We start from the raw sequence: 17691 nt of genomic DNA, 5'->3' as shown, positions 1-17691 counted from the left end.
ACCAAAACATCAGCCAACAATAGGACAATGCTTTTAACAACTTTCGACCCAAGGTTAATTCTCACAGTATTATGAAGACGCGGAAGAGAACAAATGATCTCTAGACAACAGGGGTAGAAATGCAGGAAATGGGTTTCATGCAGATCGCATAGAGCGCCAGTGAAACTGAGTATTGGCTCTCTTCAATGCTACGTCAAGAATGATGGAGCAATACTGTGGCGGGTAACACGTTTTATGCCTGGACAAATACCTGCTAGTAGGTTCAGTTGTAAGTAGTTGCTGCAGTGTAAACGTCATCCTCTTTATTTTATTTTTTTAATTCTTTTTTATTAAACAACAGGAATCGGCGCTAAAACATGAGTCATGTGAATCATTACATACAGGAGGAATTCATTTGACGTCTTATTGACAATCATGGTGACTACAAGAATAGAGCAATAGTACATCATGGGATGCATTCTTTATGGTGAGGGCAAATCATCCGAGATGAGGCTGCGTGGAGGACCACAAATTTCCCCTCTGTACGTGTTCCATGCCCCCCAGATGTGAGACCACTTCTTAGGACAGTCCCTCGCACTCTATACTGTTTTTTCCCGGAACATGCGCCAATCCATTTTTTTCTTCCATTCTGTTATGGTTGGTGGGTCTGCAGCTCCCCACAGCGGAGCTATATTCCTTTTTCGCTACAGTGAGGCCCAGTGTTACCCAGATCCTACCCGCTCTGCTCAGGCCGTGGGTTCCAGCACATTCAGTAGGCATCTCTTCGCTTCAAGGCGGAGGGTCAGGCCCAACACCTGCATGTATTTGACGCCAGTACCTCTGGATAAGATCACATTCCCTTAGGATATTCATAAACGTCCCCTCAGAACCAGTGTCTTCTACATTCTCCCCTTTCTGCCCTCCCCATTCGAACCAGGCAGGGGTCCAGTAATGGCTGAGAAAGCCACTTCCATTGGGGAGGCTAGTGCCTCTTGCCATTCCTCGTCGTCCAATTTAAGGCCATCCCCTTCCGACTTAGCCATGGTGCCCTGAAGAGGGTCTGCTGTGTTATTTATCAGTTTTTTATATGTGAGGGAGATTGCTTTCTCTGGTAGATAGCCATCAAGCAGCCTGTCCTCGAGAGGTGTGGATTCTGGGGGAGGGGAGCCTTTAGTTAGGTGTGATTGTAGCGCATGTCGGACATGTAGGTAACAGAAGTATTCTGGTTTGGTGAGCTCATGTTTCTGTTGCAGGAAGGCAAATGTCACTACTTCGCCCTTTACCCATAGGTCTCCAATAGACGAGATCCTGATGAGGTCCCATTTGTCAAATCCTTTCGACTTCCATAGCTTGTTCCTTGTGTGAACTTTGTAATGTGTTCAATACTAAAATGCTGTGTGTAGTAGAGTATGTTTTGGGGCTGTGCCTTGTATCAGAGAGCCCTGCCCTGTTGCTGATGTTTGGGGTAGCCCCTTGTCAGTTATCTTGGTGATTCACAGGCTATTGACCTTTTTCACTAAACACTTTCAGACTTGACTAAAAACTTCACAAGATGTTTTCTACCATGTTGTAATCGGTCACCTGAGAAAGAGATCCTCGGTATGTGGCTACTCAGAAAAATAGCAACCCAGAAAATACCAATGCTTTCTAATGAACTCTTATGGAAAGGAGTACCTGGGCTAGCCCTTTAAAAACTCAACCTCATTATTCCCTATTGCATATAACACATACTTCCAAGTGGAATGATTACTGTACTGCTGTTGTTTCCCGAGAACAGCGTGGGCCTTCATTCTTCTGAAGTCGACAAAACGATTGCCATTGTGTTGGTAAGTAACTGTGGCTTTTTATTGATTTTAAAGAGTAGAATAATGGTAAACGTTAATATTACTCCAACGGTACTATGACATAGTGCTAGGTGGGAGAGTAGTAATGGGAATTTATCATGGGTGTACGCTACTCTGGGGGATTTCAGACCACATTGGTTTTATTCCAGAGCCTTCCGAACTATTCGCACATCTGGGATGTCTAATACACCTGGGTTGTGACTTCAGAGTCAAAAATTCTAATCCTGAAAATCTCAAGAATGTTGGGTCGAGATGTTTACTAATACAACTTTAGACTAGGATTAGGCGAGAACATGCTCTTCAAGTCGATGTTTCACCAAATGTGGTGGTGATTGCTTGTTGTGAAGCCAGTGATCTAATAGAAGGGTTGAATAGGGTAGTTATTTAAAGCTGTCAAGCTCCTAGTGGTGTTAATAATACAAGTCAATGCAACAGTGTAGAAGCAGCAAGAAGTGCTGCTAATGAGTGAGAATAAAGATTTGCGACTATTTAAGAGAAAAAATCTATCTTTGTAAGAGGCTAGGACCAGAGCAAGAAAAGGTAGAAGATATGTCCAAAAAGACTGTAGGGAGACGGAAGGGAGAAACAACAAGATTAAATGAAAATTGTCAGTTGGGAGAAACCATGAAATTGTGTTGTGTGAAGTAACACACGTGAATGGTGGGTTTGGAGAAACAGCTGGGACAAGGAACAGCTTTCCACATACGTTGAGGATAGAGAGACAGCTGCTGAGAATGAAGAAAGAAAGTTGGGACAAGGGACAGTTGAGCTTGCACACAGACAGTGGAGACAGCCATCAGTGACAAAGGGCAGGTACTGACCTGTACTGAGGATGGAAACAGGCAGCAAGGACTGAAACAGCTGTTTAAGAGCACGGAGTCTGGAGTGATACAACAGAGGCAGTGCACTGCTTCTTCAGAGCCCTGCAGATGGAGATAGACACTGGAGACCGGTAACCACATCTCAAGCACTTTGGGATGTGTGAGAGAGCTGCTCATATTTTCTTGGGATGGATACAGAGAGTGGGGACCTGAGGCAGTTGTTTAAGTATCAGCAGGTACAATATATAGATGCTTCAGAGCACTGAGGCCATAGAGAGAAAGAGAGCGAGAGAGACCAGGGTCAAGGACCATCTGCTTAAGTACGGTCAAGATAAAGCGAAAAAAGGAAGCATAGACAGCTGCCCAAAGAAGTGAGCGATGAAGAGAGACAGAAGTGATTGGACCAGTGTTGAGTGTCATTCCTTGTTGTCATTTTTTTAATGAAATGAGCAAGCAAGAGCCCTCCCAATGCAGCACTGAACCACCGCTCCGTGACCCTTTCATCCGATCAACCACTGCAAAAGAAATTAGAGGGAGGTAGCATCAACTCTTTTTTTCCTAATTCAAAAAATGAGAACTAAATGTGGGTGTCAGTTTATGGGATGAGTATAGAGTAGCTGGTGTGGGGAGCTTGACCAAGTGTGGGGTGTTTTGTAAATTGATGTATAGGGTGGATGACAGAATGTGCCCAAGTGTGTCAGTAGTATATGTGAGTGTTAGTGGATATGATGTTTGTGGATTTAAATGTATTCACTAAACAAATTACAATCTGGTGTTTTCGGACAACATTTTATTTCTTGGAAATGAGTTTCTCTTTGGAATAGATCATAATTAGCCGAAGTGAAAATGTATTTCATGGTGAAATATTTATTTTTAGAAGCTGGCAACTGAAGTTTTAAGTAAAATGACTGAATTTCTAAAATGTTTTTATATCTGTCGGTCATTGACTCATGTGACGTCGAACTAATTAAGCAGTAGCCCCACTCTCAGATTTGTTTGAGTCTATGGTCTATGGCCTATGATTGGAGATTTTTATATCTTGGATTTGCCAACCCTGCCGCTTCCATATAAAGGTTTTACCATTATTTGGAAGAAGGTAAATGGAAAACTGAAGTGATGAAAGATGTATTCTGAAATGTGGCCTTGCATATCCAGGTTTTCCTAACTGGCTGTAATAAATAAATAAATACATATATATATATATATATATATATATATATATATATATATATATATATATATATATATATCTGCGCAAACTCCAAAAACAGCCACTACTGGTTCCCTTAAACATCGGAACCCTCCGGGCAATAAGGAGACGGACCACAAACTGGATACACAGCTGTTTAATGTGCAGGGGGTTGAAAATAGCGAGGGCAAGACGCGTTTCGGGCTGCCAAAGCCCTTGTTCACATGCATAGATTCAACGTCTTTTTTTCTTTTTTATAATGCAGTGCTAGCCCGCCATTTCTCTTTCAGGTCACATGATCATAGACATAAACAAAAATAGTTTGTATAGATTTGATTTACGATGTACTGGCATAATCACAATTTAAAAACAATAAATTATTTTTAACATTGATTAATTACATCCTTATATTTTTATATATACATATGTATTTTACATCAATTAATTATAATTTTTCCTGGATGAATCCATCAAACCCTGGCTGTTATGTAAGATCACGCATGAATATCAAGTCATAATAACCATGTATAATGCCCATTCGATAATGATTTGGGATAAATCCCTGTACAGATTTTAACTAATGCCTGAACAAGCAGTAATAATTACCACATAAGGCTGGACATATGGGATAAATCCCCATGCAAATCTTAACCAAAGGCCTGTGCAAAATATAGCAATTGTGCAAAATTACGCAATTTATGTAAAGTATATAAAACAATGCCAGTTTCTCCTATTCGTAACCATTATCACGGTTTGTAAAGAATATCGCGACCTTTAAATGAAAGATAAACGGGACAAGTGGTAAAAGTGCACAATCTAATATACTATAACATTGAATCCCAGTCTGCAAATCATATAGATTGTTAAAGTGCATAAATGCAAAAAATGAAGGAGAATTAAACCAAAAACAAAACAAAGGAGGGATGCAAAATACTGAGAGTGTATGATGATAAAAAGCCTGTGTATATGGTGCCTATATGTATATCAGGACAATGGGGATTTTACATATATCTCCATTTTCTTAGTCCTAATAAAAACCATATAAAAAAGCATATTAATACCAGTGTTAATATATCATCATATTAAAAAAGATATAGAAAAGGACACCACCTATATAAACGAGTGTTAAAAACCAGTTCTCACATCTATGGTACATCAATAAATACCTAAAACCCAGTGAAAAAATATATATATTTTTATATACATATGTACAAGGAAGAAGCAGCGCAATGTATGGAAAAGTGGCTGACAAGGAACTTGACCAGCCACTTTAATTTCATAAATGAACATAGTATTTTGTACAAGATGATACTTGAAAACCAGATGGCCTCCCTAGATCACAGGGAACCTGACGTATCTAGGGGGTACTGAGGCGCTAACAAAAAGCCCAATTTATTTATCACTAAGTGGTGTAGGAGGCAGATTCTAAGATCGAGTGATTATAAAAAGTGACGTAGATCCTCAGTATTATTAAGGCCATTCGGCCATTTGCTGTCGAATTCAAGGATCAAACTCGACTCTAATCGCCTCAACTTAAGCTCCCTGTTGCCACCTCTTCTAGATTTCGGGATAGAGGCTATCACATAATAAGAAAGACAATTAAGATCCCTATCATGTGTGCTTTCAAAATGGCGGGCCACCGGATATGCCTGGTCGCTATGAAGGATAGCTCTGATATGCTGCAATATCCTGACGTGCACCTGCTGTTTTGTGCTGCCTATATAATTTAGGCCGCAGGTGCACGTCAGGACATATACAGCATATTCAGTTTTACAGGTGTGGCTACCCTTAATTGGAATATCAACAGCAGAAAATGGCGTTTTGTAATGGGTCTTGTTAATCCCAAATTTACACGCCCGACAGGAAGTACATTTTCTAAAACCCGCTGCTATTAACCAATTGGGCTTTTGTTGCAATTCAGGGCTACTTTGATCAAGAATTGCACCCATATTTTGTGCCCGTCTAAAAGTGACCAGGGGTTTATCAGGTAGAATACATCCCAAAATGGTATCTGTTTGGATAGTAGGCCAGTGTTTGTTTATGATTTGTCTGATTTTATTTTGCTGGCTACTGTAGTCTGTGATGAACCTAGGGCATACTGTGTCATCAGTTTCAATTTCATTAGTAGACATACTATTTTTGTTAACCAGCAAACTTGTTCTAGACAATTTCTCAGCCTTAACTAGGGCCTGGTTAAAAATCTGGTCAGAATAGCCACGCGCCCTCATCCGTACTCTTAATTCTTCAGTACATCCTTTGAAATCCTCAGCAGTACTACAGATTCTTTTTAACCTGAGGATTTCTCCATAAGGTATACTATGGATCGTATGTTTTGGATGTAGGCTTGAGGCGTGAAGCGTGGTATTGCCCGCCGTGGCTTTTCTGTGTAAAGTAGTCTGGATGCGGTCATTGTCATCTACATATATCTTGACATCTAAAAATTCAGCTTGCCTGGCACTAATGTTGGAAGTGAATCTTAGATTAAAGGGATTGTTATTGATCTCAGTTAAGAATAGATGTGCTTCTTCCTCATCCCCTTGCCAAACAATGAATATGTCATCGATATATCTGAGATATTTTACAATTTTCTCTCGCATCCAAGTCTGGTGTAAGACCCTGAGGACCTGCTCCTCCCACCAGCCCACGTGTAAACACGCGTAGCTGGGGGAGAAACAGGCCCCCATGGCCACACCCCTCAATTGTTTCCAGATTTCTTTTCCAAATGTAAAAAAGTTATTATTTAGACACCAATCAATTAAGCTTAATATCACCTTGTTATGTCCATACATTTCAATAGGTCGTTGGCCAAGATAATGAGATATTGCATTGAGGCCATCCGTATGAGAGATACTGGTGTATAATTGCTCAACATCAAGGGTAATGAGCAACATGTCATTCTGCCATTCCAGATCCTCTATTTTCGCCAAAAAGTCAGTAGTATCACGCACAAAACTCGGCAGTTGTTGAACCCAGTCCTGTAAAAAGAAGTCTATATATTGCCCCACATTTTCTCCGCAGCTGTTGATAGCGGAGATAATGGGCCTTCCAGGGATCGGATTTGTTCCTTTGTGGACCTTTGGAATTAGATACAAGGACGGCAGTACGGGATGCTCATTGTACATAAATTTGAATTCATCTGCAGAGATGAGGCCTTCTCTGCGATATTTGAGAAGCAGTTTGTGCAAAATTTCATTGGCTTTCAAGTACTCTTTGTTGTTTGATTTTGTATAACAAACAGGGTCTTGCAATTGCCGTAATGCCTCCATAGAGTATTCGGATTTTGGCCATATAACAATGTTACCCCCTTTATCTGCAGTTTTTATTACAATATTGGGGTTGTCTTTTAATTTTTTCATGAGTTCAAAGTATTTGGCCCGTTGCACATTGTACTTCCTTCTTTTATTATTGTTGACGCTTTTGTATAAGTCCTTGATGTCAGCAACTATGCAATCCTGAAAAACATCTACTGCATCTTTTACCATGATCGGTACAAAATTAGATTTTCTTTTGAATGGGGTGATTCCAGCACCTTTTTGAATTACATGAATTTTTTCTAATCTTTTTTGTGTGCTGGTGTCATCATCATTAATCAAAGATTGAGAGTTAGTTGCATTGTCTAAATCATTTATATCAAGAAACAGCGGGACATCAGAGGCTGTAAGTTGTGCCATGCTTTCAATATTCTCAATATCAACATTGGTGTCTTTGCTGGTAGTGGATTTAAATTTTTGTAGTGCAAAGAATTTCTTCAGTTTTAATTTGCGGATGAAGCGATATACATCTACTCTGGTGGGAGCATACTTAAAATTCTGTTCAGGGCAGAAATTAAGACCCAATAGTAGGAGTTGTTCTTCTGCTTTGGTTAAGATTACATCCGACAAATTCACAATGGATTGGTTTAATTCTGTTTTTTCTTTTTCCATGACTGGTTTGTTTTCTTGTTGTTGTTCCATCCGCCTTTCTTTGCATTTCCTTCTCCTTTCCCGTCTTTTTTTGTTTCTGCGGGTGTTGTTGTATCTCTTTGCCGTGGTCGTAGAGTGCGCAACCTCTCTTCCACTAAAAAAGCCATCTCTTCATCTATTCCAAGTATTGGCAACGGTAGGCTGGTTGAAGGTAAATCATCAATTGAGCTCACTGACTCGCTTGATATTGACGCGATATCTGAATTCGAGCTCCCCATTTCAGGTTGTTGTACTTCCCTTCTTGTTGATGTTGTTGACTCTTCTAACCCAGTGCCTTTACCTCTGATTTGTTGTCTTTTAGTGGCATTGTATTTGCGCGAAAACGTAAATATCTGACCATTAGCATAGTCCGCCGCATCACGTGCAAACTTACTCACTTTTCTAGCTTTGATTTTGTCAGTGTGTTTTTTCAATCTCTCTTGCATGTCATTTTTCAATTTTTTACCCATTTCAGTTTCTTCAATTGCATTTATTTGTTCTTCCAATTTAATGATGTTAAGCAGGATGGCTTCTCTGTCAATGGCAGCATATTTAATTAAAATGTGGACCGAATTCATCGAGGCTGCTAAGTTGTTTTGGCCCCATTCCTTCAACATTAAAGGGTTTGGATTTTCATAAGTTGGGGCCAGCATAAATCTTAAACCTCTCGGTACCCGTTTGACTTCAGCATATTTAGACAGGGAATAATATTCCCACCACTTTGTTATTTCAAGCCGTTTTTCTTTTTCTAACGCTTTATAAAGACTTTTAATGTCCGTTTCAGCTTGTGTAGTTGAATTGCTGACAGTTTTATTAATGCTGCTACTCGGCGTTATGACCTGATTAAATAACAGCTCTGCTTCTTCCTCCCTCACACGGAACTCCTCCGCAGACATTATCCTCGCTTTCAACCCAGTAATGATTTATGCATTATATATATATATATATTATGATGCACCCTAAAACATTTGAAAACAATAATAGCTATATATTCAGATATAAATAGATATAGAAAAGTGCAGAGACCAACAACTTCAAAATGATTACTAAGTATTCCAATGTTGCCAGTGAGGTGAAGAAAATCATGTATAGAAACTGGTGAATTGTTTAATCTGATGTGATCATGGGCAAGGATCTACCTGAGAGACTAGAGATTACATTCAGACGATCGAGATCCATCAAAGATCATCTGGTTGAAAGCCATTTGGGGGCAGTGAAACAAAAACGGGATCTGGTCATCTTACGAGGCTCCTTCCCCTGTGGCAAATGCAGGGCCTGCGCCACGAGTAAAAGTCTGACGACATACGAGGTGCCTGGGTTGAAAGAAGCAAGAAAGATTACCAATTTCATGATGTGCAGCACCACATTTGTGGTATACTGCTTGACTTGCCCTTATAATCTCAGGTATGTGGGAGCACTATAAATCAGGTGAAAATGAGGGTCCACCAATATCAAAGGGCCATCGCCAGTAATGACACAAACTACCCAGTGGCGCAGCATTTTGCCAGCCACCACATGAGAGACAGATCCCTGTTACAGTTTTTCTGCTTAGACCATGTCCCCAGAGATGTCAGAGGAGGGGACAGGGAAAGGAGACTCGAATCAAGATTCATCATAGATCTCCAGAGCAAATTTCCAGGAGGTTTAAATAGTGGAGAAGAACTTGCCGTACATCTGGGAACATAATGACTCCTCTGGAATAATATGGCCAAATTAGAACGTAATAATAGGACTACAGATAGTGTACCACCTGTGGGTCAAATAGGTCCCATATAGGGCGTTGAAACATCTATGTAATACAGGGTATTACTGGGTAGAGGGGAGTGCGAGACCTTACAGTGGATTATATTAACTTGAGAGAAGTGGTGGTATGAGCCCATAGAGGGCAAGAGCAAGGGAGTTATTCCACTGGCGACATACTGAGATCTGCAGTTAATTTAAAATGTCTAATTTACAGAGCAGTCCCCACTAGGTAAATCTTGTAAATAGTATTATTTGAATATGTACATAATGTAAATATTCTACACAGGATGCACAAGGAATGAAATGTAATTCTATTGATTTTGTTTTGCACCCTCTGATTTGATGACGTTCATGATATGAGTTGTGTAATTTAATCGAATTTTTGAATGAATTACGAGGTTTAGAGAATGCAATGGAATGAAATATAATACTGTTTCCTAAAACACATTCAAAGATGACGCCGAGAGTTTTGTAAAAAGCACTGTCCGTTTTTTAATCACTGAGATAACCAAGTGTTTATATGTCGCCATGACAATGGGGCCGCCGACATTGATGAAGGCAGGATTGCCGAAACGCGTTTGTTTTGTTTATTCTATTTTTTCGCCTAATAAATCTGTAACAGATTTGCAGTAACACGAGTGCTGGTCAATTTCTACCTTTGTGGAAGGAGCTGAAATATATATATATAGCTAATATTGTTTTCAACATTTTGAAAACAATATTATCTATATATATATATATATATATATATATATTTATATATATATATGTGTGTGTATATATATATATATATATATATATATATATATATATATATATATATATATATTCACTGAAAAAACCATAGGTTATAGACCATATATAGTTAGGAATTAGCATTTAAAAAACCTTATTTTACTCACACAAAACCATTGAAATTCCATATATAGTTAGTTGCACTAACTATATATCGCGCACCCGCAATCCACTGCTGATGATGTCACATATTACATCATTCATGACATGGTCAGTGACATCACTGATGACATCACTGATGACATCTCAAATGACATCACTGATGACATCTTAAATGACATCACTGATGACATCACTGATGACATCATCCAGTGACTGTGTGTTTCTGTAAAGTTTAAATATGTTTGATTTATTGAAGAATGAGTGGATGTATAAGTGTCTGGATGAAGGATTTAGTAGGTGCGTGACTGACTGTATGAGTGAGTGAATAAATGTGTCGTACTAAATGCATGGGTTAGTGACTAAACTGTCTGAATATGTGCATCAGTATGTCTGTTGTGATGTAAACTGCTGCATGTGTTGATCATTAGCTATACGAGAGGTTATATGTGTTATTGATTGGTTGCCCAAGTATTTGTATGGGAGATTGAGTTTGTGTGGGGTGGCTGGGAGGTGTGTGACTCTGTGCATAGATGTGTGAGCAGTTGATTCACTAGGTGTATGAGTTCAAGAGTGCATGTGGAAACAGCTACATGGGCGGTTGACTGTGTGCATGAGTGTATTGATGAGTGAATGGATATCTCAATGCTACATGTCATAGTAAGTACATATGTAAAACACAGTACATGTGAGAGTTGGCATATATAAATAACTGTGCATGAGAGCCACTGAATGTGTGAGTGGCTGTATGGATCATTGTGAACTTGTATCAGGGATTGTATAAGAGAGTAAATATGTGTTAGTATATGTTTGAATAAGTAATGTGTATATCTGTATAGTTGAGGGAATGGAGGTGAGATTGTTTCTTTGCATGACTGACTAGGTGTGTGAGTAACTCCATGGATGAGTGACAGTGTGGTGTCATCAGTGATGTCATTTGAGATGTCATCAGTGATGTCATCAGTGATGTCACTGACCATGTCATGAATGATGTAATATGTGACATCATCAGCAGTGGATTGCGGGTGCGCGATATATAGTTAGTGCAACTAACTATATATGGAATTTCAATGGTTTTGTGTGAGTAAAATAAGGTTTTTTAAATGCTAATTCCTAACTATATATGGTCTATAACCTATGGTTTTTTCAGTGAATTTTCAAGGTTTTTTAAATGCTAATTCCTAACTATATATGGTCTCTAACCTATGGTTTTTTCAGTGAATTTCAATGGTTTTTTAATAGCAAATATCATAAGCTGTCGAATGTCAAGTACATGGTAAGTAAAATCATTTTCGTGTTTATGCACACTGATCTGCTTTGAATGCTGCCCCCCCCCCTCCCCCTCATTTCTATTAGGAGTACTCTCTCTTTGCAGATAGTGAAGGGTAGTTAACGCAGGCCTTTGCCCCCGTTGTAATCCGTCGTGCCTGCTTCTCTCTCCATTTGATTGATTGTTATCCAAGCATTTACTATTTTAGAATTAGTTCTCTTTGGTTCATTCTCTATTTACAAACAAGCACAGAGTCGCAATACTCTGTTTAGTCTTTGCAGATAGTGAACAATCGTGTAAAAAAACAAAAGGAATCGAGCAAAATCAGTAGGCCACTAATGGGATCTCTTTTTGACCTCGCTAAAATAGAAACATTAGGAACAACCCCTCATGAGAAATACGAAACTAGTGAGATGAACTGAGCTCCACACCATGATGGCTGCAAGACAGCTCGGCTCTGCCACCCACCCCGCCCAAAATAACGATAAACTCTATGCAAATATTACAAATATATACAACACACCAGCAAAGTAACAGGGTAAAACATTTTATTAAATAACTATTTACATAACTATTTTATACTTTTTGTTGCCCGATCCGGCTAGCTCAATCGATCGAGCATGAAACTCATGCACTCTGATAGTTCAAAGTTTTGAGGAGTGCTTGTAACACTGTCTGAAGCCTATTTGCACTTGCTACAGCTTCACTATTCTCAATGTAAGTGGGGGCTGTTTGAGGACGTGACTGCATTTGAAAACAATGTGATGCGGTGCCACCCTGAACCACTTGACGGAGGCCCCCGAGGGACGGTGTGATGGCGCGGACTCGGAGGGGGCGCTTGGCTCCGGCCCCCTCCCCAAGTCGTGTTGCCCTGGTGTGGCCTGAGATCGCCCCCGACATAGGTGGCCGGCTCCCGGGGTCAAGCGGAACTTTTTGCCTTTTGGTGACTCTTCCATTCTTGACCTTGTCCCACAATCCGTTTCACCTAAAGACACGCTGTAGTGGGGCGCCCCTTTACCGTTTCAGTTGCCATTCCGCCCGCTTTTGCTACACTGTGCCTCTTCCGCTATTCAGCTGTTTACCGCCCGCTCTTTCGACTACAGCGTCTCGCTCACCATGTACTTGAGTTGCTCCCGCTCTTGCGGTGCAGTGATAGGCGGCTGCCACAGGACTCTCAAAATGGCGGCCGGCTCTTCAGATTTGGGCGTGGTCCACTAAAATGGCCCTGCGACACCTTGGAACTCGGACGCTTGTCTGCTAGAGCTTGGGCTCCATTCTCGAAAGCGTCCCCTCAGCCTTGAAGATTCTACAAAAGTCTTGGGGGCCCCCAACTCCCGCAGGCTTCTGGTGGGGAGCGGCTGCCATGATTGCTCGTGGAATGGCCACGACGGAGCTACGAGATGGTGGTGCTCTCATGCTGACGCCAGCTTCAGTCTGAAACATCCAGAAACACTGTAGACTACCAATTCGATCAGTTCCGGTAGCGCCCCAACGTGACCCGGTAGAGAAGAACTTGCCCTCCCCTCTTTGACTGATGGTTCTTGTTGCCTGTCCCTTCTGTTGTCATTTAACAGAACTATTTAGCCTGCTGAAAGGGGTTGTGTTCCAACCGCTGGTTGGTGGAGACATTTTGACTATATTCTGGACCTGCGTTGTCGCGTAATGCGTCATATGACGCGCCGCGTTAGCGCATCCGGAAGTGCTCCGGTGCGCGAAGCGCAGCTTCCCGGAAGCGATCCGGGGCGCGGCGCGCAGCGCGTAACGTAAGCATAACAGGTCATGTGACTTGTTAATAAAACTTTTCACTGGTTCATTTTACTTTTCTTATTCTAATGATGAAAGGCTTGGTCATATGACCTAAAAATTACGCTTTTTATTACTTTCGAACATTATTTTTTCTTAAACATATGTTATAATGTTCCAGGCTAATGTACTTTCCCGGAAAATTTACAACTGTCCTGCAAGTAAAATATATTCCTTTTTCGAGAAAAAGGGCGTTTCTTCGTCCCATGACGGAGCCGTTGAGCAAAAGAGGCTCGGCCTGCTGTCTTAGTCGCCGATACGCCTGAATATCAGATTCTTATCGATCACTTTATGTTGCAGGAGTAGAAAACACAACAGCCCTTGACCATTTATCTTTACTGCGTTCCTGCGTATTATACCTTTTACCCTTCATGTAATTGGACTGCTTTATTTCACTTGCCTTTTACTGATTCTAAAACAGTGACTATTATTAAAAACTTTACCAATGTAAATACTACTACCATGTTTTCTTTTAAAAACCTTTATTGTGAAAATGTCAGTATACAAATACGGGCCTATAACCACGCGGGCCGGCCACGGAGCAAACTGTAATCGTATATGATGAGTAGACATTTACACTGTAGAGGAACGTAACGGGCGGGCCATTAGGTTGCAAGAACTAAGGTGTCTAACAGTTGCGGAATCGGTGGACGTACATTTTATAATTAAAATACGACAGGGCCAGTTACAATAAAATTATCTAGATATACATTTGCGGGCAAGTACCATGGGTGACGTTAATTCGAACTTTCAATAGTACAGTAATCAATAACACATCAGAACTTAATATCAATAGGGATGTCGAAATATTCAATCAATTCTCGTCCCCGCCCGCCATGTGCTTCAAAACTGCATACGTATCTCGTGATATCAAGGTTCTGCAACCAGTACACAACAAGGAGTTACGAGTCCCATTTATTCCGGCGCCATTTTGGGCGAGGACCGGCAGGTCCAGGATATAGTCAAAATGTCTCCACCAACCATCGACTATGATGATGTTCATATGCTGTATTTATTAGAGTAACACTCATCTGTCCACATGAAATTAATTTTCCACAATCTAAACATGTCATTTTAATCTTTCCAAAGTTCTTCTAAATATTTGGGACAGTTTCCCTTGCCTCTGATGCTGTCAGTGCCACTTCTTTGGTGAATGTACTGGCAGGTCGGGGGTTCTCCTCCAAATCTCTCTTTTGTGCAGCACTATAATTAATCGGTGCCACCTCTCCATATGACGATGCATGGTATAGTTACCATAACTATATTTTTTTCCGGTTCCTCTGGAGAGTACATCGTGGCAGATGAGGCAGGTAACGTACCGGGCATTTACCTTTTTTGCATGTAGAGGAAAGGAAAAAAAAATCGCGCGTCCGAGTTCTAAGGTGTCCCAGGGCCATTTTAGTGGACCAGGCCCAAATCCAAAGAACAGGCCGCCATTTTGAGAGTCCTGTTGCAGCCGCCTGTCGCTGTAGCATCAAGAGCGGCCGAAACTCAGCTGAATGGCAACTTAAACGGTAAAGGGGCGCCCCACTACAGCAGACGAGCCTCCACCTGGGGAGGCCCGTTCACGCCGCCTCCCCCCCCCCTTCGGGCACCCCACGCCGTTATTCGGAGCAGCATTGTAGGATGGCCACACCAGTGCGGCAACTTGCTGGACCCCACCTCGGTGCCATCCGGATCTTGGCGCGTTGCGCTGCCTTTGGCCCTATTCGCACATCGGTCCGCTACTGACGCCACCTCACAGGCCAACGGGGCGCCCCACGCCGACTTTCGGCGCAGCATTGTAGGATGGCCACACCAGTGCGGCAACTTGCTGGACACCACCTCGGTGCCATCCGGATCTTGGCGCGTTCTGCTGCCTTCGGCCTATTCGCACATCGGTCCGCTACTGACGCCGCCTCACAGGCCAACGGGGCACCCCACGCCGACTTTCGGCGCAGCATTGTAGGATGGCCACACCAGTGCGGCAACTTGCTGGACCCCACCTCGGTGCCATCCGGATCTTGGCGCGTTGTGCTGCCTTCGGCCTATTCGCACATCGGTCCGCTACTGACGCGAACTCACAGGCCAACGGGGCGCCCCACGCCGACTTTCGGCGCAGCATTGTAGGATGGCCACACCAGTGCGGCAACTTGCTGGACACCACCTCGGTGCCATCCGGATCTTGGCGCGTTCTGCTGCCTTCGGCCTATTCGCACATCGGTCCGCTACTGACGCCGCCTCACGTGCCAATGGATTTTCTACGCTTTTTATACCCTATGCCGCATAACAGGTCATGGGACTTGTTTATAAAACTTTTCATTGGTTCATTTTACTTTTGGTTTCCTAATGATGGAAGGCTTGATCATATGACCTAAAAATAACACTTTTCATTGGATGAAAACTTTTTTTTTCCCCAAACGATGAAAGCCCCACCTTGTTTCTGGATGTTTCAGACTGAAGCTGGCGTCAGCATGAAAGCACCACCATCTCGTGGCTCCGTCGTGGTCATTCCGCGAGCAATCATGGCAGCCGCTCCCCACCGGAAGTCTGCAGGAGTCGGGGGCCCCCAAGACTTTTGTAGAATCCTCAAGGCTGAGGGGACGCTTTCGAGAATGGGGTCCAAGACCTAGCAGACAAGCGTCCGATTTCCAAGGTGTCCCAGGGCCATTTCAGTGGACCAGGCCCAAAAAGGAAAGAGCCTGCCGCCATTTTGAGAGTCCTGTGGCAGCCGCCTATCGCTGCACCGCAAGAGTGGGCGCAACTCAGCTGAATGGCGGATTTTGGCACAGTGTACCAAAAGCGGGCGGAATGGCAACTGAAACGGTAAAGGGGCGCCCCACTACAGCAGACGAGCCTCCACCTGGGGAGGCCCGTTCACTCCGCCTCACCCCCCCCCCCCCCCGGGGCGCCCCACGCCGTTATTCGGAGCAGCATTGTAGGATACCAAAACCAGTGCGGCAACTTACTTGACATCACCTGGGTGCCATCCACATCTCAGCGCGTTCTGCTGCCTTGGGACTATTCGCACAACAGACCGCTACTGACGAGCCACCCCGCGGGACGCCCCACGCCGTTATTCGGAGCAGCATTGTAGGATACCCAAAACCAGTGCGGCACCCAGGCAACATCACCTGGGTGCCATCCAGAACTCAGCACGTTGTGCTGCCTTGGAACTATTCGCACAAAACACAGCTACTGACCATTGTTGCTTCTTTTTTCCTAAAAATGTTTAAATGTTTTTACTGTTTTTGTTGCATTGTATATATTTATAAGTTATTAAAGTTTTATAATCCTACTACTTTGTTGGAGTGCTATATATTTTTAATGTGACACATAATTGTAAAAACTTTGATGTACAAAGAGGCATCCCTGGAATCTTCCGCTTCAGGCTCGGTCCCCTCCCCAATCACAATACAGGATGATTTTCAGATAGTAGGAACGCGTGTGGTGTGACGGATCTCATCGGGTGGGGGCCTTGATCTACTGTAACTCCTTTGAAGAGGGGTGATTCTTTACAGCTGGGGCCATAAACTACATCTGCAGGGCTACCTGATAGCCTGGGACCGGCCTGGACAATCGGACACAGAGGAAGAGGAGTGTCAGAGGGTGCGGTAGTGAATAGGGCGAAAGGGAGGTGTCGAGCGGGCACAGGGTGTGATTCTCAGGGAAGAGCAGCGCAGATGGGGGGAGGTTTATTGCCCATGCATAAGACAGAAAGCGGGGGTGACCAGTGCCTGGGGGAGATGCTTGCGAGGGTGGGGAGCCATGCTAAGGATCGACAGCGTGCAGAGAGTGGGTCTGGTCAAGGCATCTAAAATGGCTGCCGTGCACGACAAAAGTGTGGCATTTGAAAAAAGGCAAGATGGCGCAGACAATGTTTATCAACACTTCCTGATTTCCTTCGAATCGAACGTTAACAGACGTTATCTCTCCCACACTACCGGTCCCCCTGGGCTTAAACGCCGAGATGGTAGGGACTGCATCCCGTGGACATAGGCCGAGACGTCACTCAGCAGAAAAAAAAGAAAAAAAAAAGTCTATAAACATACAATAAGTTAAAAGTCAATCATTCTTGTTTCCTTGTAGTACGCTCCCCAGTCCGCTTCCCGTTACGCGAACCGGGCGCACCCCACCAAAAAAAAAGGATTTTTTTTTTTTTTTTGCCCCGCGGAGCCCTTTTAAAGCCTCCACATCAAACCTAGGGGGTCAGGGAGGATCTACTATG

The 17691-nt window shown here is 42.8% G+C and overlaps 1 protein-coding gene across 2 annotated transcripts in view; it reads left to right on the top strand.

Annotated features, from left to right (window-relative positions):
• BLVRA (biliverdin reductase A) overlaps positions 1–17691 on the top strand; it is a 220091-nt gene that overhangs the window by 76652 nt on the left and 125748 nt on the right. The gene's annotated exons all lie outside the window — the stretch shown is intronic.

Source organism: Lissotriton helveticus, chromosome 4_1 (genome assembly GCF_964261635.1).
Source record: "Lissotriton helveticus chromosome 4_1, aLisHel1.1, whole genome shotgun sequence".
Taxonomy (NCBI): domain Eukaryota; kingdom Metazoa; phylum Chordata; class Amphibia; order Caudata; family Salamandridae; genus Lissotriton; species Lissotriton helveticus.
This window is presented reverse-complemented; position numbering and strand designations above follow the sequence as displayed.